Raw genomic sequence first — 22,324 nt, 5'->3', positions numbered from 1 at the left:
GAAATATCGGATCATTGTAGTCAGAACAAAGTGTCTTCTCTAGGTCAGAGCACGAGCTCTATATATGCAAAGTGTTACAAAAAGGAGCTTTAAACGTCCCCTTCTGCTTCGTCAGAACAAAGAAAGGGGGAAAAAACGGTTAAAGAACGCGTTTCCCCTGCGTGCACACACACTTTGAACGCCAAGCCAGCGCCTTCCCCCAGGAGTAAACGCGCCCGTCCGTGACGCGGCGCCGCGCGGAAAACGCTCGTGGGCTCCCCAGCTTTTGCAATCCAGCACSAAGGGCGGCCGCGGGTGCCGCTGGCGGGAGGACGCAGCCCAGCTCCCCTCCTTTCCTCGCCTCCCTTGAATGTAGGTCAGCACCTACAAACTCCGTCCCACAACGGCTCCCCAGAGCCGTTCTGCTCTTCCGATAAGGCGGCAACCCCGAGCAAACACGTATGTCGCGTAACGCCGGCATACGGGACGCGCGGGAGACGCCGACGGCCGCCCGAGACCAAAATAAGCCCGCTTGGCTATTGGGAAAGGATATTGCTTGGGCTGATTTGCCTCTAAATTTGGGGTTGCCAATTTGCAAATATTAGTAATTCCAAATGCATTTTTAACACACAGATGTCTCCAAGAGTGGCTGGTTCGGCCGAGCGGTGCCAAGTGCCAGAGACCCTGAAATGTCAAAATGGGGTAAAACGGAAGGTGGTTGGTGTGCTAATATGCTCGCTTGGCCCTGGCAGAATTAGCATAAAAAGCATGACGCAACCTCCGCCACGCGCACACAGAACGCCCCTTGTTTTCGATGCCGTATTGCAAAATACTGCGACGGGTAAAAATTTATTCTGGTAAAATGATCGGTCCTTTTTACTTGAGCACTTTTGCTGCTAAACACAGGGCTGTATTCAGTCCAAATTTGGTTTCGTTTTCTGCCTCGGACTTCCTCCTGTGCTTTYTTTCCTTCATTTTTGACCTCCTGCTATTTGGTGAGGGCCAGGGGTTTCTCTGCCCGGCACGCAATGCCGCTGCAAGGCTCACAGACATCTCGAGCCAGAATCAGCCAGGTTCTTCTCCTTTGCAAGACACCTCAAGTACACAGGCATTAGCTTTTGCCTTCTCCTGCCACCCAGGAGACCACCTACTTACCAGCTGCCCAGCATCTACCATCTTTTGTGGCAACCCCTGAAAAAGCTTCACTTTTTTCCAGAGCTGCTCCTGCAGGGTGGCCTGCGCTTAGGGCCTCCACAGCTGCCGTCAAACTCCCTCCTCTCCTCCAACCTCACAAGTACTGTTTTCGGTCACACATGAGTAAGACCAGACATGATCTAGCACGAAGAGGAGGAGAGGGGATATACGATGCTGGTGTTTTGTTCCTGCAGCAGGAGGAATTCCCACGCCTACTTTGCCGCCTTGTGAACTTCAAGTGTCCCAACGTCCCCTTTTGTCCCTCCATGCCTTGGAGACAAAAATGTTCCTAGGGATGGCGATGAGATGGACATGAGTGTGAGGAACCACATGCTGATGCAGACCCATCATTTGCTTTGCTGAGCTAATTAGAGGTCTTTGCCCGTTCAGGACTCTGTTGGGAAAGTTTAACCACTGTGTGGCAAAGTATTCTTCCACTGTAGGCCTTACGCTCCTTAGATGTTTTCCTATGATCCAGTCAAATTGCTTCCCAACCTATCAACAGAAAGCATCTTTAGGATGAATATTTAAACAAATTTACTGATCTTTTTATGGAAAATCTGTTTTTAATAAGTTGTGTTTCTCTCCCTGCTTTTTAATGCAACAAAGAATAGATGTTCTTTGATCACTTGGTGGGACCATCCAGATGTGAGAAACTAACACTGGGACTGTTATTTCCAGCTATCAAATGTCCTTTCYCTGGCCTTGTATTAGGACCTGGACCAGCAGCACTCCTGGGGCTCCATGTTGGCCCTGAAGCAGAAAGGCCTTCTGAAAACACAGATGTTCTGCACGAACAAGCCCATTGCAGCAGGTATCATCTGCGGGACTCTGAAAGACCATCCATTAKCTGACCCTAGTTGGGTGAAGTGGTTCCCGGTTTTGTATAATAACTGATTACTTAGAACACCTGCCCAGAAAACRTAACCTCTGGATTCAGTTCCTTCCCCACCTCAGGAAGACTCAAACCTGTATTTCCCATGACAGAGCRGTAGCATCATGCTAAAAAGCAATCTGGTAAGGGAGAAAAACAAGGTATTTTCTATCCTTGCTGTCAAAGCAGAGCTACTGTACAAACAAGAACACAAGTGTCCTGAGGCCAAAAAGCAAGCGAGAAGCACGTGACTATGTACTCTACTCGCCACAGCACACAACAGCTGCGATAGCATGTTACGCTTGTTATCAATAGCTGTTTAACATTAAATGCATAATCTGCCCCAAACAGAGGGGTAGAGCCCAGGACCTGAGCTTATAGCTTGCTCCGTAATACGTGAACCCGGCACTCTGAGTTGGGTCTACAGGCAGGAAAAAACACACAGGTAGGGCCCTACGTTTCCCATCGTGCTCCTGATGGTGACATTGATTCCAAGAATAGGTCTCTCTTGCTCAGGTTTTTCCCTTCACTGTCGTCAATTATAGGTAAAGGGAAGTAAAATTAAGCCAAGGAATTTAGAGCTGCTTCTTAGCACCTGAGAGACTTTGAGCTAGCGGAGGTAACACACRGACTATCCTGGTAGCATCTAGCTTCACCTAAGTACTTGGGCCCGAAGGGTGGGAAAGGCCAGTAGAAATCTTTAGCCAGACACAGCAAGGTAGATATGAACACCAAGAACACATGCAAGACTATAGATGTTACAGAAAATCCACCAGAAATGTGCAGAACACCAGTGAAATACTGAAGCTGCTAAATCTGCTGCTGGCAAGCTGACATGGGGAATGCCAAGCCAAGTCTCTGTAATAAAAACCTGCAGCAGAAAGGAAAAAAAAGTTCACTCAACCTTTCAATGTTAGGATGAGTTGCCTTTCATCTGTCGAACGTACAAGAGCACTGGTAGATTTAACTCGTTTGGCTCACTTTAGAAACGAAGGACTTTTGGTATACGACATCCCTAACAATACGGGATCCATTTCTGATACTCAAGCTGGGCATGTCATTTTCTGTGCCTTCTTGGGCCATGTTTTAAGATGAGCATTATGATATTCTTTCTGTCTAAGGGAAAGTCATTTACATGTCACTGTAGCTACCTTTCGGAGTCTTCAATGTAAAATTTTTGTCTAACTTTTTCCATACATGAAAAGAATTCTTATGGTGGAGGTTTATCTTCTGGTTTTGTAGGTGATGAGCTTGTGCTTGCTCATTCTGATGAACTGTTTAACGTTTCTTTGGAGATGGTAAAATGTTTGGGGGAAGAAAAGGTGCCAGGGCTTCTTTGTTGAAAAGGCGATTTTTCAGTCTCCTTCAGACTCTTGATTTTTATCTTCATCCCACGTGGAGCCTCATGCATGCATGTAAAGCACTTAGAAATTATTTTCACAGCATTCTCAGAACTCAGATGTTTTTGATTTTCCTATCCGTTTGCAGGTGTCTTATCCTGACTGAAGATAGCAGAGTTGGAGTCAGTCCACAAAAAGCTGAATTTGCTGTAAATACCAGTCTGGCCTTTTTGACATGGATAATTCCAGCAGCTGCACCAGAACAAGACTCCCAAAGGACAATATTTCTTCTGAAACACGCGGTAGTGAAATGCACATCTTCCAGCATCCCATCAAGYATCAAAGCACCAGCGAAAAACTTGCAAATACTTATAAGCAAAAAAAGAGACCCAAGTCCTCAGGCCAGACCCTACCCCTTACTTCCCCTGCAAGCCAGCGTCAGCCAAACACCTTTTGATTACAACAAGCAACAGCTCTTAGTGGGGTTTAGCGGAGCTCTATAAATGACATATCTGATCTCAAATGCTAGCAATGCAACATGTCAGCACACATCTGACTKCAGTCTCCTACACTTCTGGTAGGGGAGACTTCTTTATACCGCCGTATGCAACCGTCAGTCCAGCACCTCACGTTCGTGTGAGCTCTACAGAACAGAACGGCAAAGGCTTACAACTGCAGCTCGTTTCTAAGCAATCGCTAAGCCTTCGACTTCAACATCCAATCCAAAATTAGTTATTATAGCCAAATAATTTGGATGATTAAAAAAAAAGATTATTGAACATTTTTCAGGAGAGCAGGTGACGAGTGCTATGCTAAAAGAGTTCGTCCCAATATTCTGGCTAACCATCAGAGGAATAACTTGACCTCCCTAAAATCTCCCTGCGTTTTCATCTGGCYGTAATATCCACTTTTCTTTCTTTGATTATACCATGGCTAGTGGCTGCTGCCCTCCATCCCATTAGTGGCAAAGAATATTTTGAAGATGGATAATCTCAATATACTACTGTACATTTACTGAATGCATTAGGATATTTGGGTGAAAATGCTCTAATGTCACGGTGACAATTATTCTGCAAAGACTTATCAATATTTCAGGTTGGATTGTACCCAYGGCAGCATCTGTATTCCTGACAGAGCTGATACGACTTGTCCCTGGAGTGAGGAGGTGGGAGAGAAAGAATTGCTTGTGACAGATACTAGTCACATTGCTTAATGAAGTTTTGCAAGGTGTTCAGAGACAGCAGGCTGGGGTCATACCAGGAGAGGAAGGGAAGGTTACCAAGCTGGAAGCTGCAGCCCTGAGCCAAGACCTGGCTTCCCTTTGGAGCCTCTCACTCTGCTCCTTAACTGGCTAGYGGGGTCACTCAGATTGTGAAGAATTTATTGACACCCACCCACCATCCCTAAAGTTTTATGGCAATATAGATCTATTAGAAATCCATTTTACAGAGGTATTAAAATAATGAAGGTGAGAATTAAGGAAGCAGCATGCTCCTTTGAAAACCCACTGATCATAATAAACTGCTTTAAAGAAAGTTATTGTGCAGTCCCCTTAAAGTTATCAATTAGTCACTGTATCAGACATAGGAGAATTGTTCCCTGAAGAGGATTTTAGGAGGAAAGCTACAGACTAAGTGATGAATTTATCACCAGGGGTTGCAGGGCTCCATGGATTAAGACGGCGCAGTGTAGAGGATTCAGAGTACGGAGTGAGATAGCCGGCTAATAGTGCAGGGAGACACTGCCCGGCAAACGCATCCCTGCGGGGCGAAAGCATCAACGTGGGGCAAAAGAAAGTGCACCGAAGCCCCCCAGCCCCATGCTACGCCCATGCAAGGTGGCCCCCCCGTCCGATGGCTGGGTGGTCAGGGAGGAGGTGTGACCCTAACGGGAATATCCAGGTGACRGATCAGCGCTACCACGTGTCCACCAGCTTGAGGCACAAGGCAGACGGGTTCAAATCTGCCTGTACATGCCAACATAGTAATATGATGTTTGCTTGGGAATTCTRTCTCCTGCTTCCCCCCAAAAAAATATTTTCAAGCAACCTTAACTTGCYGTATAAAAGAAAAGCACCATGGATTTCCCGATGAAGATGGCCCGCTGAAACCGTGGGACATCAGAGCAGATGTAAAACACACATCAATCAGCCTCTATAAGGAAGTGGAAGGGGAGATTTGTCCATATCTGCTTCTGTGCTGCTAAATGCCCTGGGGCAAACCAATGGACAACAAAAGCATGAGAATCTAGGATTCACTGAGTCCACTGGGAAGACTTAAAAAAAAAATGTTTTATATCCTCTAACATTCTTGCTTTCCGCTCGATGCAGCACTCACTTGGCCTCTCAGCCCGCATGATACCTGGATTAACATGCCAATAGACTCCCTTAGCCCCAGCTAAAATCTTCATTCCAGATTGGCTACGAAGTTTTTTTTTTTTTTTTTTTTTTTTAATCATCTGTTTGTTATTGCCTCTCCTGTGGGTACAGGGAGGATATAGTATTTCCCTCCAGGAAGCTGCTCTATCTGTGCTGGTCCTCTCACGGTGAAGGGACCCAAGCAAACCGGCCTCTGGAAGATGCCCCATTCCTCTTGAGGACTTAATCCCCTGCTCTCCACCTCCTGGAGCTCCACTCCTGCACAGCAGCCACGCGGTTTTGATAGCTGCACGTGGGCAGGGGAAGATAGCCACTGACAAATGGCTTTTCTTGGTGGAGAAGCAACATTCAGCAGTGCCCCTGGGCACCATAAGCACATTCCCATCCCGGCAGTCTGGGGGAGGCAGTGCGTAAGAAAGAGGATTCCAGTACAACAAGGCGGTGAACGTTTTCTTTTTTAATTTAGGGGCAACCACCATATTTATGTGAAATCGGCATAAACYTGTTCTTTGACTCACAACTACATTTCTCTGTGTTAAGGCGGTTGGTGACCAGGAGGCTGCCCTCTGCCAGCACAGTGCGGCTCCAGTGGCCCCAGCACAACCATGGGCAAGTCTTGCCGGGCCCCACGCTGTGCTCGCCTCAACCAAGAGGCTCAGAAAGCCCCGACAAATTACTAAACTCTCCCGAGATAAATAATCACAAACAAAAATATTTGTGTTTACTGTGGGGATTTGTCTGTGCATAATTATGCATTAGTCATTATGCGGACTACAGGAGAGTTTTACACATGTAAATATGTTCAGTTAATTAGTCAGGACTGGTTTTAGTATGTGTCTTCTCTGCAGTCTGATCTTGAAGTCATCAAACGCTCCCAGATCATGATTTCCATTGAATGAGACTGGTGAGGAAAACAGTTCTCTCCTTGCCTGCAATATAGCTCTAGTCATCAGTATATATTCCTTTAAAATATTTCTTGTAGCTTTTTGTTAACACTACAAGGTGCTTCATGCACAGTGCGCTGCAACATAACCTTCACACGGCTCTCCCATGTACTTGCCTTCAAGGATAGTCAGATATATTTCTTAGATAATACAATCTAAGTCATTATTTTTTTTCTGAAACATTTTAAGTGCAGCAGCTTTTAGTAATCTTCCAGCATCTTCTACTATGTATGACAGAGTCTATTAATGTCATTTGCATGAAAAGTACACAATAAATCATTCATGCACAGTTTAGTACAGGTTAAGTATAACAGCCTAACAGTGAATTTCTATGAGAAAATCAGAGCTGCTCATCAAATGGTGTAAATCAGCATTGCTCCATCAAAGCTACTGAGTCACACAAACTAATAACTTGGCCCATGGGAAAGCTTTAGGCAAAAAAGCAACAGCGGAAAAGCACGATTTCTGCCACACTAAGGACTTTCTTCTGAGAGAGCTCCTTCTACAACCTTGCAGAAAGGAGGACAACTCAACATGGTTGGCCCAAGGTCATTGCTCTCTCGTTAATGCCATTTGGCTCTGCAACTAAGATCATCATTTAGGCCAAGGGTTTAATCAGCAGTAAAAGAAGATTTTGGAGAAGGTCTAGCGTCCGGCCGTTTCCTCATCTCCATTTTGCGGGCTGCTGCTTCTCCACCTTTGGACAACTTACCTCGTCCGTTAAATGGGGAAGGCTGTCACCTGCCCCAGCAGAGCTCTGCAAGTCTCTCCTTTGGGCTGAGCGAGCCCAAGGCAAGCAGCTGGGGCAGGGCAGGAAGACCGGAGACTGTAATTAGGGATCATGCTGTCCTGGGTGGGAGGGAAGTGATGTCCYGCCTCCCCTGGCCTCTTCTCTCAGGAGGGAAAGCAAATTCCTTTGACGTGATGTGGAATTTGTTGGTGGCCCTGGAAATGTGCTGTGTGGGCATGAGAGACAGCTCAGGGGCCCTGGGGAGGGGGTAGTTTCTAAGTGTTTGCACTGCCAAAACATTGTCCTTCACCYGCACTGATAACTGAAAGTGTCAGTAGACATAGGCACCAAGAGCAGTGTTTAAGCRTTGATAACACAGAGGGCAATACAAGAGTAGCTTGGCTGAAAGCTGAAGATCTTTSTCCTTTCCCATCCTTTTCTTTTCAGTTTGGCTCTCACTCTCCCTGCGACAGCACACGGGACAGAGCCCCGTTGTCTATGCGGCTCAGGAGATGCCGTGTCGGACTGGTCCTGCCTTAGCTGGCCAAGCGTGTCCATGCCCAGGCTTGCTGGGATGACTTTGGACCCTTGACATCAGCCAGGACCTGATTTTTGGAAGTGTCCATCACTTGCTGTTTGAGCTCATCGCTTGTGCTCAGTTCCTTCAGAAGCAAGTGCCAGCTATCTCGAGTCAAACAACAAAAATCAGTCTGAAAATTTAGACTGCTGCATCTAAGGACCCGCTTTATGATGGAGATGATAAGCAATAAGCAATGATGAGCAAGAGCGGCGACACGGCGATGACAAGCAATAAGCATAATCTACTTGGTTGGTTTTAATCTGATTTTCTAAAGAAATCAAGCTCCTGCAATCACACTGCCTGTTTCCTCCCGTTGCCCCCCACTCACATGGGAACCCGCTGACCAGCATTGATCACGTTTGACAGAGACGCAAGGTTACGAAAGAGCTTAAGTTCCCACAGATTTGGTATGTAGAGGAAAACAAGACTTCAGATGAGCGTTCCCACTGAGATGCAGGCTGYGGTGACTCGTTGTTAGCCTCCTTGTTTGACTGACGGCTGGCCAGGCAACACTCGCACTGCTCGGAGCAGTCACATCCATGTCACCGCTGGCCCAGCTGATGGTCAAGAGATCGCAGAGGACGTGTGGGTGCTAGAGTCACTCCAGCAGGAAAGAGATACTGGTCATCTCAGATTTGGGAGAAAGGCTCCATTTCCTTCCCTCGTCATGGAACAACTTACTCTGAAATGAACTGAAAGCTCAGGAAAATTGAATTGATGTCACCCTTTGGATGAGGTTCTTCATCCCCTACTGTCATGGACAAATCTTCTCCATCCAGCCTAGTAAAAGATTTCAGCCCTAAACTGGAAGGCTGCCTTCTTTGAGGGTGTCTCAGTCATGGGGCTTCTTCACTCCTTGCTGATCCTGTGGCCTTTGAGCATTTTGGGAGCGTTTTTCCCCTCAGACCCGGGTTGCAGCCATGAGCACATGGGCACGAAGGGATGAACGCCCTGCGGGGTGCTCTGCTGTTGGAGTTCAGGGGACCATCAGGAACAAAAGTACTTTAGTCCTGTGATTTTTCAGATGCTGCACCTCCTCCCCTTCCAGAAGGCCCAGTTCATCCACGGGGCACAAGGACAGGCTTTTTCAAACGCTCATTTTCAAATGTGGCAGCTGAAATCTGTTCGAGTTGATCAACTCTGATCTCAGCAGAGATGAATCTTCTAAGCATTCAAGTACAATAAGGAAGTTGCTTGTTCCCAGGCTATTTATTTGCTACTTATAAAGAACATCATTTTGAATGCACTGGCTAAATAAGAATTAATTGTGTTAAAAATTCGGGTTAACGAATGCTGTAAGAAGTCGTCTTAAGGGAAATAAAAAAAAAAAAGAAAGAAAGAAAGAAAAATGGGCACTAATGATTAGAGCAAAACCCTGATGTTAGGAGGACTTAGTCTCTGTGGAAGCAGGTTACTCATCTTTTCCAGAAGATACATGCATGCATTGCAAAATGTTTATTTCGTACTCTCTGAAGTGGTTAATCTACATGCGGAGCAATGAAAAGGTGGCTTATTAGGCTAATTGCTAATAAAAAAAAMCAGAACTACTGTGAGCAAATATTTAAAAACAGACGCAGAAGGCTGTGAAAACAAACACAATCTCGTTTTTTCCATGAAGTTTTCCCACCAGAAATCACACAGTTCAAAGAGACGTCCGGTTAATACGGTACCTCCAGGCTCCCAGCACTGGAGCTGTTCATTAGCCGCTCCGTAATTCTGTGATGCAGAACTGGATTAATGGAAAGGTGACTGGGAAGCCACTGAGGGACCTGCTAATGATACCGCTCCGTCCTTAGAGAAGTCCTCTCTAGCCTTGCCCGTGTGAGACAAAACACACACCATCAGGATACAATGCCACATTATCACCAGAAAACACTTTTGAGAGGGGAAGAAGATGTCATTGCGGAACGGTACTGGGAACTGGCGAAACCCAAGATGGAAAAATAATTGCATGCATGTTTTTTAATACAACAGGATYCCCCCAAGCTCATTAAAACAGATGGAAGTTTTAAAACCTGTATTACTTTAAAAATTAATTTACAGCTGTGGGGCTCGGTGGCCCAGAGAACATTAAAATGATAAATCCAGAAAGGTGATGTGAGCAGAAAGGAGTATTACTTTGGTCACGACATGGCCTCTCAAAGCCGGGAAGAGGAGATGTTACCGTTTTGTTAGATACCCTCTGTGGTTACCCCTGTCGTGTTGTTTCTGGGTTTAACCTAGATTTTAAAAGATTATGACAAATTATTAAAATTTCCCCCAAATGACATGTGATCCAGAAACGTTTCTGGTGCCTCTCTGTTTTGCTTGATCCCAGTTTAGGAAAGGCTACCTGACCTGATGTCCAACCTTGGGCAAAAAATGAGTCCTCGCAGAAAGCGCAGGAATGGGGCAAAATGCCCAAGGGCCAGGCTCTGTGCTGGCTTCGGGGTGCTGCGAAGACTGTGTCCATGCTCCCCCAAACACTCCCCAGCAGCAACTTCAAATCGATCTAGAAGCGCCCAAATCTACCCCGGCTGGCGACCGCCTCCAGAGACAAGTCACGGCTGTTAGAAACCATCGSAGCGTGGCAGAGCGCCCGGGGGGCAACCCCGCGTGCTCGGGGGGCCGGGGAGGTGGGAGGCTGCTTGCACGCGYCCAGGAAGGCAGGACTGGAGCCGAGCAGGAACGCTGCACAAATGCCACCTGGGTTAGGGCAGCATCCTCAGCCTTCGCGTCCGCAGCAAGAGCGAGCGGCGTCTGCACCCAAAGAGCTACCCCTGTTTGCTCGGAAGAACGGAGTTATTTGTTTGGAAACAGCAGCTACTCCCACAAAAACCCACCTGTGCTGTTTGCTTGTGCAAAAGCCCACACCGCGCATGGAGGCGGTTTTGCAGCAAGCCGTGTCTCCTCGCCCCGGCGGCGGCCTGAAGCGCSTGCACGGATGCAAGCTGGCAGCGAGCTGGGGCATGCCCGCCAGCCTGCTGCGGGCTGCAGCGTGCGGCTCCTTCTCCGCTTCCTCCCGAAACGGCTTTCCCACAGGCGCTGCGCGGAGGGACGATGGAGCCCGACGCGTGCCGTTTAGGTGGTCTTAAGCRTTCGGCGGGGGAAGAAAAAAGCAAYRCAACAAAATCTGAAGCCAAACCAAGAGGGCGATGTTGGAGGCAAGCAGCCCTGAAATCCTGTGCTGCTCAACTGAGTGACCCCTCCGAGTACACGGCAAGCATTTAAAAACAAAAGTCTATTTAGCTTTTATATCCGTAATGCTCTCCATCCATTCCAGTTAATTACAGCTATTTGGAAACATCTGCATTTCATAAAGAACTTTCCTTCCTTCCCCTCAGGCTGCCCCTCCTGAGGCAGCTCTCTCCAGGCTGCTGCGTTACACAGMAATTACGGTCCCCAAGTACCTGACATCACCGCCCAGTGCAATGCATCACGGTTTCAAAAGCAAGAGAAACAATATTATTCAAGATGGGGCCAAGCCAAAATCCCGGCTCCAAACACCATCGTTTTTTTGGCCAAGTTCAGACCTGGAGCTGAGCGCTGCAGCCGGGGCCCCCGTGCAGACGCTGCGGATGCGGAGAAGCAAGGAGGCATTTTGTGCTTTTAAAAGCAGATATTTTCCATAACCAGGGACCTGCGGGATTTTGAAAGCGCACGGGCAGGGTGCAGGGCAGGGACCGCGCGAGCCAGGGCGGGGAGCCCTTCTGCTCCCCTCYGGGCAAGACCTTAGAGCCCCGCGGCCACCTCCGCCCCGGGTGCCACAGCACCCCGAGCCAGCCCTGCCTGGGATGCCCAGCACCCCGGGCCCTGCTGCCGTCCCACCCGTCCTGCCAGCCCTCTGCCAGCTGAGCCCTGGGGCTGGGCGCAGGGGAGACGCTGGCCTGCACCAGGGACAAAACCGACCGCTGGCAACCCAAGCAGGGGGGACATGAGCCCCCAGGCACCAGCCTGGCTCTACCTGCACCCGTGCGGCACCAGCTGCTGGTGTTTTACACAGCAGCTCCCTTCCCCGGCTCTCGCCAGCAGCGGGACAGGCTGGCCCCAGGGCGAGAGCTCCGGCACAGCGCTGGCCCCGCCGACCGGCGGGAGCGCTCCCAGCGCGAGCCGCCTCCTTTTGGCTTTGCTAAGCTCTCTAGGCAAGGTTTCTTTTCTTGTTCATTTATCGGCTTGTTTCCCTGCAGAGAGGCAGTGCTTAGAGGAGAAAGAGTGTGTTTTTTCGGTCCATGGAGCAAGCAATTTACTTTTTGAGGTTGTTTGCCAAAACCACATTCCTACTTCAGCTTCCATTCCAAACAGAGCAGAGGCCAAGATCAGAAACAAGAGTTGTGGGCTGATTTTGCTCGACCGGTTCTGCTCTCTTTGCCATTTGAGAGCCGAGCTCGCTCAAGGTTGAGACGTTCTCTGCACCTTTACATCTGAACAACAAGCGGGGAAAGAGAAACCGCAAGGTTTCCTCTGCAGTCAGCAATACCCAATAAATTCACAGCAAGAGCGAGCCTTAAAAAAAAAAAAATCCCCCAAACCAAACACTTTACCCTAGCCCAGCCTAGTTGGGGAATAAACTTAACAACTAATTTTAAGGACAAAGTGGAAATGGAAAGGATAAAAGCACGTCGAGGCGAGAGCTGCACCCCGCGGGGATCACAAGCGGCCGACCGCGCTGCTACCTCCGAGTCGGCAGCTCCGTTTTTCAGGCTCTCAGCGGCTGGGGCTGAGGCAGGCACTTAGCTCTCCTACACCGGCGGTGCAAACTGGCTGCCTGCCACGATGAGCAATCTTCAAACCCAGGCGCTTGAGAAATGCTCAGTAGCCTCGACTGGAAAATACAGCGTGCGGGGAAAGGCCAGAGCGCGGCAGGCCCCGGGGAGCGGAGCGGAGCCGCCGCTCCCGCAGCTCGGCGTCACAGTGGTTCGACTGTGCTGAGTTGAATGCAATGATTCCTAGTTGATGCCTGCCCATGCTGTCCCTCTGCCCCAAAATAGCCCTAAAAATGCCCGAGATGGAGGATTTTCGGTGCATAAAAAGACGCTCAAGTAACGTGCAGACATTTCGAGGTGCCATCACATTACTTGAGCTCACTTGTCTCCTGGTTTAGGAACATCTCCCAGCCTGGATTTGCACAGCATCTAATCCAAGAGAGCCCCTCACTGCGGCCACTTAGTGCTGCTATGAAGGCGTTAAGTGGGACTATTGCACGTCTGGGTTTCCTCCGTGTCTTCTTCTGGAAACCCCGCTGGACTTTTGAGCAAAATTAAACTCTTCTGAACAGCCCGTGGAACCAAGAGCACGTTCAGAAACATGCAGCACACCCAGTGGATATGGTGTGCTCAAGCCAATGCTTGTGCGGGGCCTCAGCCTTGCTGTCTCCCTCTCACCTCCGCTCACCTCCAGAGCTGCAGAGCCAGGAGTCAGAACAGTGCCTCTCCTCCACGGTGCTAGTTCCCTTCTTGCTTTCAGTGGTTATAGCACATCAAGGACAATTAAAAATAGATTGAGYGGTTCTCCTAGATGGCTTTTTCATGTACAAGACTGCTTCGGGTCCTGCAGGGAGGTGATGCAACCCTCCCGTGGAAGGGACAAGCAGGGAGARGGATGAAGGAAAGGGCTCGGGAGGTCTCGCTGCTGCACTGTGGTCTACCCTCTTAAAGAGCTGGTAGCCCCTTTTACCAGCAGTGCTGGAGATCGTTTGCTAAGTTTTTTCTCTCCCTGCTGCCTCTCCCTTCTCCTATCTGTAATCCTTTAATCCTATGTATTTGGTTTGGTTTCAGGACTCTSAGGCATCCAATCCAGCCATGACTGGCAGCCCGAATTTCCACCCCACCAGCTCCTTTACTCTCTTTGCCCTAGATACASAGACAGCCGTGGGCTGCACAGCCTCTCGTCAGACCCAGGAGCGTCCCAGAAAAGCCAGCCCGCTCAGATGAAAGCCAAGGTGCTCCTTGTTACCTCTCCAGAAAGCCCAAATGTCATCGTTTTCATGGACGTTAAATCCCCRTCAGTCGCATACTCAGAGCTTAACGTGCGGTTTCCTAACACCCAGCTGGGCATCTCCCCCCTCTTTTTCAGCAGCGGCACATGGACAGGTAGGCACAGCCCGGCTTAGAAAGCTTGTGTGTCTTTAGGGCAAATATATCCTTCAACAGCGAGGAAAATGATTATTTTTAAAAAAAAAAAAAAAAAAAAAAAAAAAAGGCTTATTATATACCAGAATACCTTCCTCCCTTACCAAAGGTCAAACTTAGATCCAATTTCAGTCAGGAGGGAGACGTCTGTCAGACAAGCACTAATCACTATTTAGTATTCATATTCACCTATTAGAAGCTCCATGCTGTAAACATGTCTATGAATTAACAAGGCATCTGGCCTCTCTTATACAATATGAGCAGCTTGGATCATGAAGTGTCTGCAGAAAATAAAAAGTGCCTTCCATCTGTCTCTCCCAAATATCACTGCTATCACCAAAGCAAACAGAACAGCTCTTCCAAAGGACTGCACGTCCCCCTCCCCCAGAACGTGTTAGTCAAACAAAAACAAGCATTTCACTAGGAGCGTTTGACAGATCTGAAACGACTCGGAGGAAGGAGGCTGAAATTAAGAACGGGGAAAAAATTAGCTAAAAAACAACCAGAAAAACCTTCCTAATAACGAAGTCTCTCCTTAGCAGCCTGACTAATCATTGCACAGTGAAGGCTCTGCCAACACCGTCAGAAGGTCAGAGCTGTCCAGCTGAAGCTATGCGGACAGAGCCAGCCCCTGGGCACCCYGCCAGAGGCAGAGTCATGTGCGGGAAGGAGCCACCCCCCTCCTGCATACTCCTCACTRGCATAGATGGAGGTGTTGGGCAGGGAATAACCTCCTTTGCTCTGGGTTTGCAAGTGATAGGGAGCTCTGGATGGGACCTTCTCACCTGTCCCCCAAYGTTTACTCCCTTGGGCCATGCACTTGCGGTGGAAGAGGTTATTGCTRGTTCATGACTCCAGAGGGGCCTGAATCTTGCCTCAGTCCTATACCATGAAAAAGGAAAAACCCACCTAGCCTTGAGCYATCACAAAATGAACTGGGCAAAGGCCACATAGATAACTGCTAGAAGACAACTCACCGTTGACTGACTAGCTTCAGTGAAGCCAGCAGAATGGACTGTAATTCCCATGTGGGGTCCRTGGACTGTTCCTCCCTCTGAAAATGAGCATTGCAACTCATGACTCTGCCACTCTGTTGTCTACAAGGAGCTCACAAGAGCTGAAGGTGGCTAATGGCTATTTGTGCCTAATCTTCATCCAGAGAGGGAAGAAGTGATTCTGGAGGAGCTGCATCTGTGCAGAACTTCAATGCGGTCTGCTGCTATAGACTAGAAATTGCAGCTCCACCACTGGCTGCAGGAACAGAAGAGCTCGTAGAACACCATCGCTGCCGTTTCAATTCCTGCAATAATCCCTGAAACATTAGCTGGGACAGTTGGGCCAGCCTGAAGCTAGTCTTTTGGGGACATCAGTCCCAGGATGCGGGAGCATCATCAGCAGGCCTCCATCAGCCTCCCTCCACAAGCGGGTCTGCGGGGAGGAGAGGGGGAGGCAACGCCAGGGTGSATGTGCTTAAACCCTAACAAGATGGAGCCTGTGCAGCGTGCCGGGATGCCTTGGATGAGCAGCAAAAATAAATAATGTAAATATGATTTATGTAAATTTGTCCACATGCCACTTGCCAGAAAAGACAGCGTTTTAAGTATGCATATCTTCAAGGAGTAAATAAGAGTCCTGTTTGCCTGCTGGCCCCGGAGGGACAGCTTTCCCTCTGCTGCTTCTCGCTGCAGGCTCCAGGAGAGCTCGAGGCTCTCCTGTTTTTCCTTCAGTCCCTACAATTTCAAGCTGTTCCCCTTTGCATTTCCCACATTTCACAGCCTTTCTTCCCCTGGTTTCCAAACCCATCGCAGATTTCAGCTTTCCCTCAGATCTGCTGCTTCTGCAAATGTCGTGTGCTCCTGAGATCGCATGTTCCCGCTGCTCCGAGCATCCAGGGAGCTGAGCTGGGGGAACCGCTCTGCTTTCCTCTCGGTGTGGGGACCTGCTCGTTTAGCTCCTAGAAGTGGGGTTGGACGAGTGTCGGGGAAAACTCAGGAGCCAGAGGAGCGAGGCCATCACTTTTGGTGGCAGCTATCACCCGAGAGGCTCCGCTGTCTTGTCAAAGCGTCCCCCAAGACGCCGCTTGTGTCCTTGTTAAAGCCGATGGCCTTAAATTAACTCAGGCTTCTCTGTCTCAAGGGAAGGGAGAGTCTACTTTAAACCCCAGCTTTGTTTTCAGAAGATAAATTTAAAACAAGGGGAAGGAAGAATGAGGTTCATAAATCAGGCAGGCCTGAAAACGAGGCGTGCAAAGTGAACGAACGGAGCGCGGGCGCGAGCTCCGACTTCCCGACCTGCCCCACGAGCACAGCCCGCACGCCGGCGGCAAGGCAATCCGCCGCGGCCGCCGGCGCGAGCGCAGCCCGCGGGTGCTGGGCTCCCCTCTCTGCGTGCCTGTCGGCCCTCCAGTGAAGTTTGTTTCCCAGCTGGCATTAACCCAGAAAGCTCTCCCACTTGGCTTCCAGCTTGAGGTGACTGGGGTACGATGGGATGGGCGAGCTCAAATTCAGGCGTTGCCGAGGCTTAGGTGGCAAGGCAGGGCTCTGCCTCTCTCCTTTTCTCATGCCATTTTTTTTTTCTTTAATGTTTAAAAGGTCAACTCTTTGGATTTGCTGTCTTTGCAGTCGCGACTGTGCCGTGGCCTTATGGCTCTGCTGTTAACGATGACCGGTTTTGTGGACGCAACGTGCAGACCTAGTTTGGGTCAGTGAGAATCCCTGACAACTTGGCAGCTTCCTGAATCAGGCCTAAGTGCAGTTCTAATCTTGACCACCAACATTTCCTTCCCCCCCCCCCAAAAAAAAAAGAGAGAGAGAGAGAAAGAAAAGAAAGAACAAACACCCTGATCTAAYAAACCCAATGTTGCTGCAGCTGCTATGCTTGGACCTGAAAACACAGGTTCTGAAGACTTGTCATTTGGCATACAAATATTCCAAGGAAATAATCTGATTTATCTCTCAAGRAGAAATGGTGGAAGAGTGGCTTGCCCCAGAACAGCTGGGATTGAGCTGAGATTAGGAACAAGGGAGAAGGAAGAAAGAGGAAGGGGAACAAGGTGTAGCAGAGAATTTTTTAGCTTCCTGTAAGATTAAATGGCAAACCACACAGATCTGAAGTTACAGATCTGAAGTTACCCCAGCTGGGGGGCCTGAGGACTGCAGAAAGGTCTCCTTAACGAGTGTCACCATTCAGAACATCACCAGGATCCTTCATTAYGTCCCTTCCAGGGGGAAAAGCTTTTGAGAAACAAGTGACTTCTTTGCCATAAGGGTGTACCCACCTCTGCTGTACCACGCTGACCTCCTGCACCGCGGAGGAAACCACCCAGGTTCTCACCAGCCGCTTTGCGTGAGGGACTGCTGCCTGCCAGCGTACCTCCACCTTACAGGACGGGTCTCCAGGACAGCAGCAGGCACACAGGGAAGCTTTTGTGGGTTGAAGACCTAATTTCTTCTAGTGCTGCRTATTTTCTGACGAAAGCTTAGGGCTCCAAGTAATGGTGTCAGCTCCTTCCCATCCTCCCCATCTTGTCTGCCGAGCACATCCTCGATAAACCCCACAGGCGTTCCTTCCTCATCCCTCCCTCCCGCTCTCCCGCTGGCGAGGGCGGCTGTGGAGCGCGTTTCCCGGCTCCAGAACCGCAGCCGGCCCCGGGGCTGCCCTATGGCCACGCGGCTTCCTGACCCCAACCCTGGGCCCACCAAAATCAATAGGGAATTTGTCTGTGGCCTGAGCGGGAACAGGATCAGGCTCCCGGTGCACAAGGAAACTCTTCAAGCATGAAAGCTAATTTAAAAGGAGCTCATCTCCTTGCGTTCAGAGACACAGAGCAAGGAAAAAGTATGACAGATTTTGGTATATTTTAACTGAATTATAGTCCACTGGGRATTGAGCTAAGACCACAAACATTATTTCACTTTCTAGCGAGGCTGCAGTGATGAATATGGGTTTCAAAGGAGAAAAGCTGGGTGGTTCTTGTTTCTAATCTTGAATCATTCCTCCTCCTTTAGAGGTTAAGCATGAATATCACCGTACGTGGATGCTAAAACAAAGGCTTGCAGCCCCTAATACAGCACACAGGATGGCAGGTAAATTCAGTAAAGCTTAAACATTGCACGTCAAAATGCAACAGAATTTTGCACCAGGCTCTGTTAAAAATATTCTAATTGATTCTTTTAAAAAAAGAATCTATTATGCTGCTCTAGGCTTGGCTATTGATCTGCAGGGCTGCAGAAGTAATGAAGAAGCCTTCAAATCAATAAGGCCAAAGTATATCTCAAACTGTATCTGCYCCACCAGCACAACAGGGATGTGGCCAGTCAAATTCCCCAGCTGGGGCCGGGAGTATGAACAAACCTGTTCTGGTGACTGCTAAGATTTATTTCTATTGGCGTAAACATAACTAATGAAAGCCCAGCGACTCTTCACTTCCGTGAAAGTGGATAATATATCGCGCTGCTCACAATGAAATGAGCACGAATGTATTTGCAAAGAAGGGAGGGAAAAAAGAAAAAAAAAGAAAACCCTCCCTCAACCGTGAGCTCTGTTTTGTTCTTATTGCCCTTGATTCTCCTCCACCCCCTTCCCCCAGCCAGGATAGTATTTCTCCTCGGAGCTCTTGTACGGGTTTCAACGCGGCTTTTATAAGTCTCCAAGGCTGGAGTTTTAGGTTTTCTTTCATCCCTCCATGTCAGGATGGAGTAGGTAGGCAGCTAAAATCACAGACTGATAATATTGTTTGGGGCTAACAACCTTATCTTATCTTGTTCGTRTTATTCATATTACCTCCGATAAGCCACCTGGGGCAGCGCGCGAGCAAGTTGCAAGCAAGTGACCTCATTAAAGTTCAGACGACTATTTACTATAATAGGAACAGCTGGACTAACCCAATAACACTTTGAACTTGGCTGGCACTTCCCACGGAGCCTTTCCCTTGATCCCTTTCACGCTCCACGCTCGGCGGCGCAGAGGAGCCGCAGTTAATCAGCGGCGCTGCTTTGCCTCCGAAAGATCTGTGCTTTCCAAAGGCTTCGAGCGCTTTGGAAAAACCCGGTGGGTGCACGGCCGCTCCGGCCCTTCCCGGCCCTCGGGGCTGCTCCGGCGCCAGCGCTGCCCGCAGCGAGCGGAGGTGGCACCCGGAGCAACGCGACCAAAGCTCGTGTTGGAACTGTTCTCTTGGTCCTCACCCCCTTTTTTTCTTTTAATCAAAATACCTAAAACCAGCGCAACATCTCGCCTAAGGGCACCTTTGCCTCTGCAAAACTGCTCGTTTCTGTATTGCTCATTCCCTGGCAGGAATAAGCTTCAAGCACGTGTAAATCAGCGTAGCCACGTCCGGGCTGCTTTACACCTGTGCCGGCTTCGAAGGGATGCGGCTGCGGCGGCGCGGGCGCCTGTGCCACCCAGCACGGCACCGTTGCCCGTTTAGGACTCTGGAATTCACTTAACACATCAGTCGCTTCAAACCTGCAAATTAATCTAATTTTTCTTTTCTTTCTCTCTCTTTCTTTCTTTTTTTTTGTTGCCCGTTTAGGACTCTGGAATTCACTTAACACATCAGTCGCTTCAAACCTGCAAATTAATCTAATTTTTCTTTTCTTTCTCTCTCTTTCTTTCTTTTTTTTTTTTTTTTTTTNTTTTTTTTCTTTTTTTTTTTTTTTTTTTGGAAAAGGCTGAACCTCCGAAGTTTAAAAATATGGTAATGCAATTAGCGGCTTTGGCAGGCTAATGAAGCCACTTTAAACCCTTGCAAAAATACCATTAAAAGAGAATGCTTAAGAGCCTCTTCAAACTTTCCAAAATGTGAAGTACATTCGTATTCAGAAGATGCCAATCTAGTCTCCTTTCTCCAAGGTTCAAGATTAATTAGGGACTTGTTTAGTGCATGAATGAGGAAACAAATGAACTCTTGGATTGCAGAGCACTGGAACCAATTTTTTAATCATTTTTTTTCTTTACAATTACATTCCTATCAAGAAAGTCTTCATTAGACTTTCTGTCACAGGGCCACATCATGTCAGGTAACTATTACAAGTGCTTGGCTTTCACCCAAAGATTGRGCAATATGAATTTTCTCAGAAATAAATACAGGAGATGTATATTTACATAGTATTTTCTCATTAAAATACTACTGCATTTTCATAATAAATAGATATAAACCTTCCTCCAAGACTCTCTCAAAAAAAAAATGATTTAGAAAAGACCAAACATATTTTCCCCTTCCTAAAACCAGCCTTGGTATTTAAAGATAACCTTAGAGAAATACATTAATGCCTGATATAAGAAGCACCATACAATAGAGTGAGATTACTAAGGTAAGCAATAATAGATATGAAGAGAGTGAACATGTTTGAGACTAATTGTTAAAAGAATGAGTTCTGCATATTTAGCGAAGGAGAAAGGAAAAAGGAAAGTGCTCTGGCTTTTTCAATGAGCTACAAACTGCCCTGATAATTGGAGTGACCGGTTTGGTTAATCCCATCCATAAAGAGGGTCAGATCTGGATCAAAACCGCACCCAAGTTCAGAAACTTTCTGTCGCAGCCCTACTTCTGCTCACTGTGTTCAGCACTGAGAACAATTCACTCTTCATTGCTCTCTCTTACCCACACACCAGCTTTGTTTTGATGTTGAGAATTTCTCCAGGAAGAAATAAAGCATTAAAATAGAATAATTTGCAAAAAGAAAAAAAAAGAAAAAGAACCTTGTGCATTGTCATTTCACGGTAAATCTAATTGCTACAGTCRTGCTAAAAAAGGGAAGCAAAACTCAAGCAAGGCTCTACTGCAAAGTGAAGACACGTGCACCACAGTGAGAGCAAATGCCAAAGCCACTCTTTCTGCACTGCTAGTTATACGCTTTTACTTATTAAAAAGTTTAATTGCAGTTAGGTGAGCTGTATCCACAATACAGCCTCACGCCGCCGTGTCCGGAGCTCCCCGGGGAAGAGGGGCGGCCTTTGCTCAGTGGCTCTTCAGAGACGAGTCTGCACGCCCCGATTTGCCTCTCTAATTCTTTCCACAAGCGATCGAGAGCATGAAGATTCAGCCCATAACCCAACGCTCAGGATGCCGGCTTGGTAGGAAATGGGAAATACGTAACGATGACTGGCAGATCTACTTGCTCTTTTCCATTAGTACCAATTTATCATTATCTAGACCTCTACCAGGGTGAACAGATAATGTTTGCTTAAGTGGAAAGGCAAGGGTATAATTTTCATAGCTGATTTGTTCGTTTCTACCTCTCATGTCCTTTGAGCAACCGCAGAGCAGCTGTACCCTTCCCAGGACATACTTCTATGGGTATTTATAAATAAAGTGTTGCATCAACTCTTGACCACACTCCTTAACCTCATTTCTGTTGGGTAGGGTAGTAAAGTCTGTGCAATAGATACTCTTGATGGAAGGAGCAGATTGCAACAGTGATTTCACTCATTACTTCCTCAGAAGTACCAAAAATTTTAAAAATATGGGGAGGACGGGATTTTACTCAAAGACTGTAGGCACTTGTGCTATCTTTTAATAGCAACCATGAACAGGTACACAAATCTAGAAGTCTTCTTGGAGGCTCCACAGCACATCTCTAAGAAACTAGCAGCACATGAATCAGGCCAGCCCTCACCATAGGAGCCTGAACAGTGGAGAAAATGGCCTGTTGCAAGCGTCCTGTGTCTAAAAAACCTCCAGCTAAGGCCATTTTGCACAAACTGCCAAAAACCTGTAGCTGGCTGTAGCTGTACACAGAAGCCTTGGCCTCAAGACCTCTCCTTACATAGATTCCCTGTGCCCACAGCTCTTCAGTCACTAGAGGAACTAATTTGTTGGATTTAAACCAGTTCCTGCTGCTTGGATTGACTCCTTCGTAAAACCTGGTGGCCTGCAGCCTCTGCCCAAGAAATCCCAGGACATTACTACCTGTTCTTTTTTTTCAGAAACTACTGGTACAGGCTGCGTGAAGAAGTCTCCTACCTACTACCCTTACCTGATGTTGTTAGGTGTAGTGAAGACTCTMGGTTCATTTTTGCACGTCTCAGTCACTGAGTAGTTGCTCTGTAAGTCCACCTCTTGAGGCGGAGGGCACACGTACTTCATTTCCACTCCTGCACCGTGTCTCAACAAAGGGCAGGGAGAGAGGAAATTCAACCCAGACCGGGGGTGTTCTCAGTATTCCCTCAACAAGCCCCAATTCCTGGAGTTACAGGATG

The sequence above is a fragment of the Rhea americana genome, unplaced genomic scaffold (genome assembly GCF_003343005.1).
Source record: "Rhea americana isolate MKP2758 unplaced genomic scaffold, rheAme1 scaffold_21, whole genome shotgun sequence".
NCBI classification, from domain to species: domain Eukaryota; kingdom Metazoa; phylum Chordata; class Aves; order Rheiformes; family Rheidae; genus Rhea; species Rhea americana.
This window is presented reverse-complemented; position numbering follows the sequence as displayed.